We start from the raw sequence: 9,324 nt of genomic DNA, 5'->3' as shown, positions 1-9,324 counted from the left end.
GTTCCAAAACTTGCTTCTAAATTGTTAGCTTGCAGCATTGTCGTACCTGATAGTAAAAGAAATGGAGCTGAGCTTGGTTTAGATATGGTGTTTTATTGTGCTATGATAGATGAGATGCCTGTTCCTAAAATGTTGAAGCAAGAAGGTTTTTGAGGTCTTTGAAAATAAAACTGTAAGGGAGAGGTTAGAAGGAAAAGCTGTGTGAATGACTTATATTCACTGTTGACACTTGGGAAAACTTCTATTTTTTTTTTTCTTTCTAGTAGTCTTTTATAGCGTTTATATTCTGGAGTACTATTCTGTTATTTGAAAATGACACCTCTATTATTTTATGGTAAAAATCTTTCACACTTCAGCAGGCAATCATTTTCCCTTTCCCAGGTTTCTTTTTTCAACCAGGAGCCTTTTGAACAGTGTAACAAATTCAATAGCACCTATGAAGCACACTCATTTATTTTCAGCGCTAGTGTTCTTTGTAGTGCACACCAAGACAGGACAAAAAGATGCACATGAGAGAATGCATAAGGTGACTTTATCTAGTGTATTGCCTTTTGAAGGTGGTAGATGACCGTCTGAAGGGTGGTCCGAGGTATGAGTGCTTCCACATTGAGATTAAATTTCGCATTACAGCTACATATGGATGTGTGGATGGCTAACTGCCGCTGAGAGGGCTCATCCCCTGCCTTGTGCTAGCTCTGGAGGAAGAGTGGGACAGTTTAGCAAGCTAACTGGCAGAAAAGTTCTTGTGGGACTTGTTTCTGACCATTTAGCTTCCTGAACTAGCTCCCTGGAGGGATATCGGGTGAGCAGTACAGCCAGTGCAAAGGCTGGCATAAAAGGACTGGATTACATCTTGCTGTAGCAAAGACAGAGCGCTTCCTGTCTGAGAAAGATGAATGGCATGGAGAGTTACCAGTCAAGAGAGCATCCGTTGGAAGTGGAGAGGTTTAAGCATGGCTTGTTGAGCTACAGTTCTGCAGCACTGGAAATAATGAGTTGCAGGGGTGTCTGATCAAAGGCAGTGGATATGCCAGAAATCCTGTCAGGGTTGAAACAGATAGGGTTCCCAGTTTGTGCCCCTGCTACTGATGGAACTTGCATACCCATCAAATGGACAGCACTTAAATATAAAACTGGATCCTGTCTTTTCGTTAAGAGGAGGTTGCATTCCTGTCTTATGTTAAAAGCTTGTGTCTGCTTCTGCATAGAAGAAACGTGTTCCCCAGTGCTGCTGCTGTTCAACAGAAAAATCCAATGGATGTGTAAAACTAACTGCAAAGTAGATAAATCTTTAGACTGACTTTAGTTGGATTTGAAATAGGTTCAACAGGATCAACCAACTACCACATTAATGTGTTGAATTCAATAATACGGAAAAATTCCTGTGCTGGAAAATTAAAAGCTGATCTCCAAATAACTCTTATGTATTCAGCATCAGGCAAGAGGGGGAAAAAAATCCAAATTAAACAGGAACGTGTTTCTCATCCAGAAAAGTTATTCCATGATATCTTAGAAATCAGTTCATGGTATTTATACTCTAGAATCATTGCACAATCAAAATACGGGGCTACGTATGCACGTAAGGCTATGTCTGGTCCCAATTCCACATTTCAGTAAATCACAGATTAAATTGAGGTGCGTTTTCTTTGAATTTATTTCCACTTATCGAACTTCTGCTGTCTTTAAATTCCCCGTCTTCAACTGGGAATTCTGTGACAGCAAGAAATGGATGAAAGTGGGAAGTCTGGGGACAATGTGCAGCTAAGGAGGCCCGGACACCTTCCTGGCCCTCTTCAGAAAGTTCAGTCTTGTCTGGTATAATTTGGCCTTTTGAAACTGAATCAAAAACATTTTCTAGTATTCATAGGGTGAAAGGGATTTTGGTTGCCATATCGGGGAAAGCACTGGGATGAATTTACAGACTTCGGGTGCCAGTGCGAAATGGTGATAGTTTCCCTTTGAATGGTAGATCCGTCATGGGAACTCTTAGTCCCTCCTATGCTAGGTCATACCAAAAAAAGCTTATGGCATTGCTCCTGGCTGGCTGTCTCCCTTTAGGCAGTGACTACAGCAGTTCCTTTCGAAGATCTTGTAGCAAAGGCCTGCACTCGCCTCAGCAAAGGGATTAAGGTCCTGACTCCTAGACCTAGGAGAAATTAGCCTAAATGCTCTGAGTCTGAGCCAAGTGCTCTGCGATGCAAATCTAGGTTGTTCATCCGACAGGAGCCTGGTGGATTTTGGAGTGAAAAATGCTGGCTGGCTTATCAAGTGGGCTGAACATCACTCTGAAATTACACTTCCACTTACTAGCTTGGTCAAACTTGTTTACAGTAGGCTGTTTACTATAGTTCTCAAAAGCTGTACAACAGCAGTACCCTGAAAAGTCCCTCTAAGCCCTTTGGAAGTGAAGTTTTTCTTTGTTGTATCATCAGAAAATGCTGTGTAAGAGGATACTTGCACCTGCTGTATCTCCCATAATTATCCTGAACTCAGCACTGGATTTTGTGTTCCTATTTTTAAAAGCCATCTTGCTAAATAGATGTAGAGAATGTTCCCTTTGGAAGAGTAAATGAATGGCAGTGCAGCATTAGGGAAGCACGGTGAACTTGGATGCCTTGCATCAGCTGAGAGAGTGAAAGGAGGAAGATAAGAGAACTGAATAAATTAGCATGTTTTTTGTGTGCGGAATACTGACTTGCAAATCTGGCAATGACAGAGGAAAAACTCTCTTTTTAAGTCTCTTTCATGTAGTGCAAATCACCTAAGGGATAGTTGGAATCTTTTCTAAAGGGATTTATCTTATCTTCCCTTTAAGATGGAATAGTTAACCAAAGGAAAATACCCTTGGCTTGCAAGCGTTTGAAAGAAGTGTCTACAAAAATAGGTGGCAAAGCAGGGATACTGCAACCAGAATTCTGCATACTGATTGCCAGGTTTTGGGTCAGTTTATAGAAGCTGGCAGCCTTGCATGAAAAAAGAGCCAAGTAGTTGGTTACAGCTTTCGAGAAAGCAGAGAAAACGAAGTGAAGAAGGCATACAGAGCTCCTGTTTGGATATACTATGTATGATTAGACTGAGGTTTACAGACCTTGTGGCCACATCCTACACTTCACATGGGTTATGCTCAGCAGAGCAGAGTTAGGCTTGGAACGTAAGGGGAGGGCTGTGAAAAGTTGGCTGTTGGTCGTTTGCCTGCTGTATCAGTCCTGGAGCCAGCTGGGGACTGCTTCAGTCTACAGTTCAATTTAGTACAGGCTTAGCCCAGCCAGTAGTTAAAGCACCTGCTGGCTGTCAAAGCAAGAAGGCTGTGAGTAGTAGTGAAGGCTGTGCTGGCTACATGTAGGAAGACACTACATCTCATAGGAAAATGCCTACAGCAAGCCCATCCAACAGCTACTTTGCAATATCTAAATGGCTCAGCACAAAACACGCACACCATCCGAGCAGCAGGATGAGTATGTTGGGCAATGAAGGGGGAAGAAAAGAGTTAAAACTTAGTGGTCCCCCCCCCAGTCATCTTTTAAAGATGTTCAGTAGACATGCACTGCAGGGCTTGTCTGTGCTTAAACTTGCCTGGTTTAATTAAACTGATCATTTAAATCTGTGGTAACACCCAAGTGTGTGCATGCATCATTTTGTGCTTCTTTGTATGAGTTTTATATGACCCTGTAAACTACAGGGCAGACTTAACTGGGTTGACAAATACTGCCAAAGGTATTTGGAGAGTCCAAATTATGATGGCCAGCAACCAGTCTTCCACATTCTTTTACTTAGTATGTGTGTAAATGTTCTGTTTTGGGAAGATGTATTGTGCTGACAGTTCATTTGGAATTACTCGTGACTGTAAAGGTTCGGTCTGAAACTGTGTAAGTAGTAGGAAGTCTTATTCTGTCTTGATCTTTGAGTCTTTCTTGATTCATGTTTCGCTTTTGGGAACCAGGCAAAGATACTAGACTGGAATCCTTGGGAGAAGGAATTGCTTGCTTTATGTTTATTTGACTTTCTGTAGTCTGCATGCCATATAAAGCCAAGCAATCTAGAATATGTAATTGATTTCTCTTCCAGCATGAGGCTGGTAGCAAGATTGCAGATATTGGCTGCTGCTTGGCAAAATATGTCGATAATGATGTCAGAACAGGGGACACACCCCCATTTATTTATTAAAAAAAAAAATTAGGAAAGGGGCAGCTATATTAAATGAAGTGGATTTTAAGAGAGAAAAGCTATAATGAATCTAAACAATGCAAAACTCATCTAAAAGGATATTAACTTAAAAATATAAAAGGGCAGAAGCGTATACTATCTCAATGCTAAAATTTAAGAGTGTGAAACCATATAAGAATAAATGTTTAGACAGAGCTGGAAACTTCTAGTTGCAATGAATATTATCGCTTGAGAACAAATACAGGTAACATGAAAAAGCACTTGTCACTTGTGGATCTTTAGAAAGGAGGTACTCATATATGCAACAATAGGTATTTTTTTTGCCTATTTGTATTAATACACAATCATGTACCCAATGTTAATTAACAAAGTATGGAATACTTTATACTTCAGTTACAAAGTGGCAGATGCACAGCAGGATGTGCTGCACCTGGCAATGTAGTAGGATAGGTGAAAGTGAGCAGTAGTAGACAATTACTGCATCTGGGTACATGCGTGATATGAGCGGAATCGTTTCGGTGTGTAGATAAGGAACATATCTTCATCTTATCTAGATGAATGGGCTAATTTGGCTGGAGGCTATTATTTGCTTTTGCTTGTTATATATTTAACCAGCATTTCAGGAGGGAAATTGAGAGGAAAGCAGCTGTGAAAGGTCTCTACTTTGTTTTCTAAAACGAACTAACCCAAGTTCCAGACCTGGCTTAGTCTGCCACCACCATCAAAAACTATAACTTTTCTTGTGATTAAAGAAAATCACCAGTAAACTTATGTTCTATAGGAGGTGTCAGCATACAGTGAAAAAGGCACCGTTCACTGCTTTGGAAAGGAGCTCCACACTTTGCTTCCACACAAGGTAACTCTGTACCCAGGCTGTCTCGGTACGTGCAGGACTTGGAGCAGACCTCAGCCTAGGTCATGGAATGCAGAAAACAGCTGTTTTGCCTATAAATAAACCAAGAGCCTCTTCTCATATGAGACTTTTTTAACAGATATGCTATAGAAATGAATTGTCACTTAAACTATTGGTGTTTAAAGTTAGAGTATGTGGTAGTAACAGGATTCACATTCTCATGTATGAAAGTCACACTGTGATCAGGTTTCAGTCTTACCGTATTGGTATCATGTTATAGTGAAACCACTTGTGCTGCAAGAGTTAAATCTGTCAGCCTTTCTGTTTCTAATCCCCAGAGTGCCGGAGGTTTATATCTTTGGTAGAAAACAAAACTCCACTGGATTTAGTCAAAAACATCTCCATGCACCAGTGAGTATTTTCTTTTTCAATCACTTGTTAAATTATACAAAATATTTTAAGCATTTGACATACTTTTACGGTGGGGAAAAATGTCTGCTTGACCTTCTGGACTCCTGTTTTGTTGGGGTTTTGGGGAGGGGTGTGTGTTGGATTTTTCTTCCTTTTTCATGTGAATCCATGGAGAAGCAGCACCAGGAATTACACTGATCTTGTCAGCAGGCTCAGTCCCTGGTGACAGGTTCTCAGTGTGGCTGGCTAGTTCAGGTGGTTCTGCTCAGCCCTTGGCCACTTGCATGTACTATCACTGAGTAACTACAAGCAGTTGTGGTAACAAATAGTGTGAATATTTGTCATGCAGTGGGCTACTGTGGCAGTAAATGGGCAAAACTCATTGGGCACCTGACTAGCACCCAGAAGTTCCAGCACCTATTTAATGGACATAAACCAAGCATTTAATTAGCCTCAGAACAAAAGGCTTCCACTTTCCATTATACTCAACTGTAATCACTCATCAGACAGCAGCCCACACTTGACTGTACTCGTGCAAGTGGAAAATCAGCAGTTTTCCTCGTATCAGAACAAAAGCAGGAGCTCTGAATTGCGAGGGCATTTGTGCAACTCCAATCCAGCTCTGTACCAGCCTTGCTGGACTTGAGCAAGCTGGGACAAGAACAGAGCCTGCAAAATTACTGATAGAGAGTGTTAGATCCGCCCAATATGAGAACAGCCCGACACTCCCTTTTCCCTGCAGTGCAGAACAGTTTCTACAGCCCTGGGATCGCAGTGACTGCTGTCGGAAAGAGATGGGCAGCAGCCAGATCCTAGCACCAGTGATCTTCTTCCTTAAACACTTCTGGCTTCCTTTTAAGGGGCTGGCTTGGGGCCATAGTTTGAGTTTATGTCGTCTCATCTCCTGATTGCTTGGGTTGGAGGGAGGGGAGAAGCTTTTAACCCTGAGCATTTCTGTCCCTTTTCCTGAGTGGCAGCTGGAGCAACTGGAGACTAAGGAGAGCACAGCTCCTTTTAAAGGAGCCTGTTACCCAGTTTTGGAGATAAGGCACAACTCCTTTCTTCAAAGGAGCTTTGTACCCGTTCAGTCTTTCTCTCCTTGTCTTCACTCTGAAGTGTGAATGCCCCATCTTCTGAACAGGACTGCAAATCCCCAAAATAAAAGGAAAAATGTTTGAGTTATGTTTAATAGGGCTTGGCATCCTTGTATTTGCCTTGTGGTTTCCAAGATTCGGCATTCACTTGGAGGAAAACTTTGGGACTATAGCCCAATTCTTCCTTCTCTGTCTTAAAAAAAAAAAAATCCACAGTTGATGTTTTTCTCAATTAAAAAAAACAAACAAAGCCCTCCCCTCCCCCCCCAACCCAAAACCAAAATAAAAACCACCAAAATAAGTAATTTAACCATAGTGGCTGTTCACCTAACAAAGTTGGCAGTGACAGTCACGTAGCAACCCCCTGTAGTCAGTGGCCCCTCTGGTTACCCCCATTGCTGGAGCAGCAGGCGTGTGCGGATCCCATACAACAGACAGCCCTAGCCAGGTTTTAGTTCTGAATTTTACGCTAATTGCTCAAAAAAGTTTCTTTAAGCTTTTCTTCTCACTTCAGCCAATCAATTAGTTCTCAGAAAGCAGCTTACATGCTAGCAGCCCTGTCTTCAGGGTTGTGATTTCTTTTTGTTAACAGACTGTTTAGTCTGTTATTTCTCTGACAAAAGAACCCCCCCTTCTCTGATATGACCTCTCTGTCAGAGATGTTAATGAAAGTACTTTTCTGATTACAGTTCTTCTGCATTGGTTAAAAGGGTTTTTCAAATAGTATAATCTCCTTCCAATAAGGAGAGGACAAAATGGGCCCAATTTCTCATAGTGCATTTTGCCGTGGGGAGGGGGAATCGCTTAGTTCTCTGCAGCTGGGTCCAGCCAGACTTCTCTCTGGGACAGGTTCCCTGAGCAGACCCTCTGCTGAGGCCAGCAGCTGTTGCCTTTCTTGTTTGTTAGTGAGAGGATATTAAATGTTCTCCCTGCTGGTCCCTGAACAGAATATATGCATAGTCAATGGGTTAGTAACTGAGGATGGTAGCTAAGGGGTGAAAGGATGCTCTGTTGATAAGGGTAATAGGCATCTGCAGGCCTCTAGGGAAACTTGCCAAAACCTTTTTCTAGTAACTGCAGGGATTATCTAGAAATCAATAATAAAGGCGGTAACTAGGGGAAGGAAAAATACATCTTCAAGGGAAGCCAAATTCTCTAAGTGCTCTATGAGAGCAGTCATGGTAGGATTTAGTGTAATTGTAAAGCAAATCAGATTGAGGAAAATTGTTTTAAAAGGGACCCTTAGCTGGCAATAAGGACCATACGTTCTTTCTTATCTCTGCAGAAATATCCTACTTTTTTAGCGTACTGACTTATGTGAGTAGCTGTCACAGTCTTGATTTTTAGCATCTACAAATATATTTGCAGTGAAAAGAATAAATTGCTCTAAATGAGTACGCTATATCAATCTTTGTGGTTTAAACCTTGTTTCACTTCTACTAGTCTGTAGTGTCTGTCATCTTATTAATCTGTAAGATACAGGAACATAAATTTCCTGAAGTCAGTGGAACTCTGTCCTTTTATGCCAGAAGTGATTTTTGGCTCATCTGTTGCTCCGTGTTCTTCCTAGCAGATGGTCTGTAGTAATGATGTAATCGCTTCTCATGGCACTTCAAAGTGCTAGTTTGGTTTGTGTGTGTGATTTAATGCTTTATCATTCCAGAAAAGCGGTAATTACTATTAATACTGAAATCTTATTTTGTCTGTGATGCTGCTTAAATCAGGAATATCAGCTGTTGAACAGAACTCTTTATGTATTTTAACACTGCCTATAAAATTGAATCTGGGTAGAACTTCAGAAACACTGATTTCTATTTAATTTCTAGGGGCAGGATTTTTACTGAACTTATTTCATTGTAGTGTCTAGGAACACTGGCCTTCAGGCTCCCATGTGTTTAGATTCAATACATGAAAAATATAGGAAATACTTCTACCTCCTAATAACTAGTGACCTGTAAGGCGTATTTGTAGCATTTTAAATGTCTGCTTCCACAGAGTAAATGGGAGTGTTGGCCTCACAGCTGCTTTGTAAAAGGTTAGACTTTGTGTGTTGAGGGTGTGGAAGTGAGGTGTCTACATGCTGTTAAAAATCTGTCAGTCTCACTTAGAAGGGACAGGGAATTGTGTTAAGTTTTTTCTCTTGTTTTATTCCTGACTTTGTTCTTAAACGGTTGTGTGATATTGGGCAACTCTGTATCAAATCTAAAAAATTTAGCAACTATAAGTTTGAAGACAAACTGCTGCCTTCTAGCCCTGGAGTCTTCCCAGACCTGTGCCATTAGCACTCTTTCTTTCCTTTTTTTTTTCCCCTCTCTCTCTCTCCACTATTTATTTGAAAGGTTATTAAATGAAATCAATTTCAACCTTCCCTTAACCTAATGCTTTCCATTTTGTCTCTTCCCTGGCTTGCTGTGTCCCATCCTACAGTAATGTCTCCGTTTTAACTAACCCCTTATATGAAGTGTTCTTCTGAAGTCCAGACTGATAAGAAACGCGATTCTTCTAAATATAGGCAATAAAGTAGATCTAATCTAAGACAAATGCCTGGTTAGCGGAGAACTGGTCTTTTACAAATCTGTGTTGCGTTATATCTCATTTTTCCTACTGAGCTTTGTATCTTTGCTTTTAAAAAAGTATGTATCTTTAAACTTGGCATGTCATCAAGGCTAGGTTAACAGATCCACAGTGGGCTGTCGTGTTTTCCTCCTTAAATATAGATGCGATATTTGCAACTCTCATGACACGATACTACCCCCAAATTATTTTCCACTGTTTACTGCTGGATCTGTAACTTCATATGGC

This window comes from Aptenodytes patagonicus, chromosome 3 (genome assembly GCF_965638725.1).
Source record: "Aptenodytes patagonicus chromosome 3, bAptPat1.pri.cur, whole genome shotgun sequence".
Lineage (NCBI taxonomy): Eukaryota > Metazoa > Chordata > Aves > Sphenisciformes > Spheniscidae > Aptenodytes > Aptenodytes patagonicus.
This window is presented reverse-complemented; position numbering follows the sequence as displayed.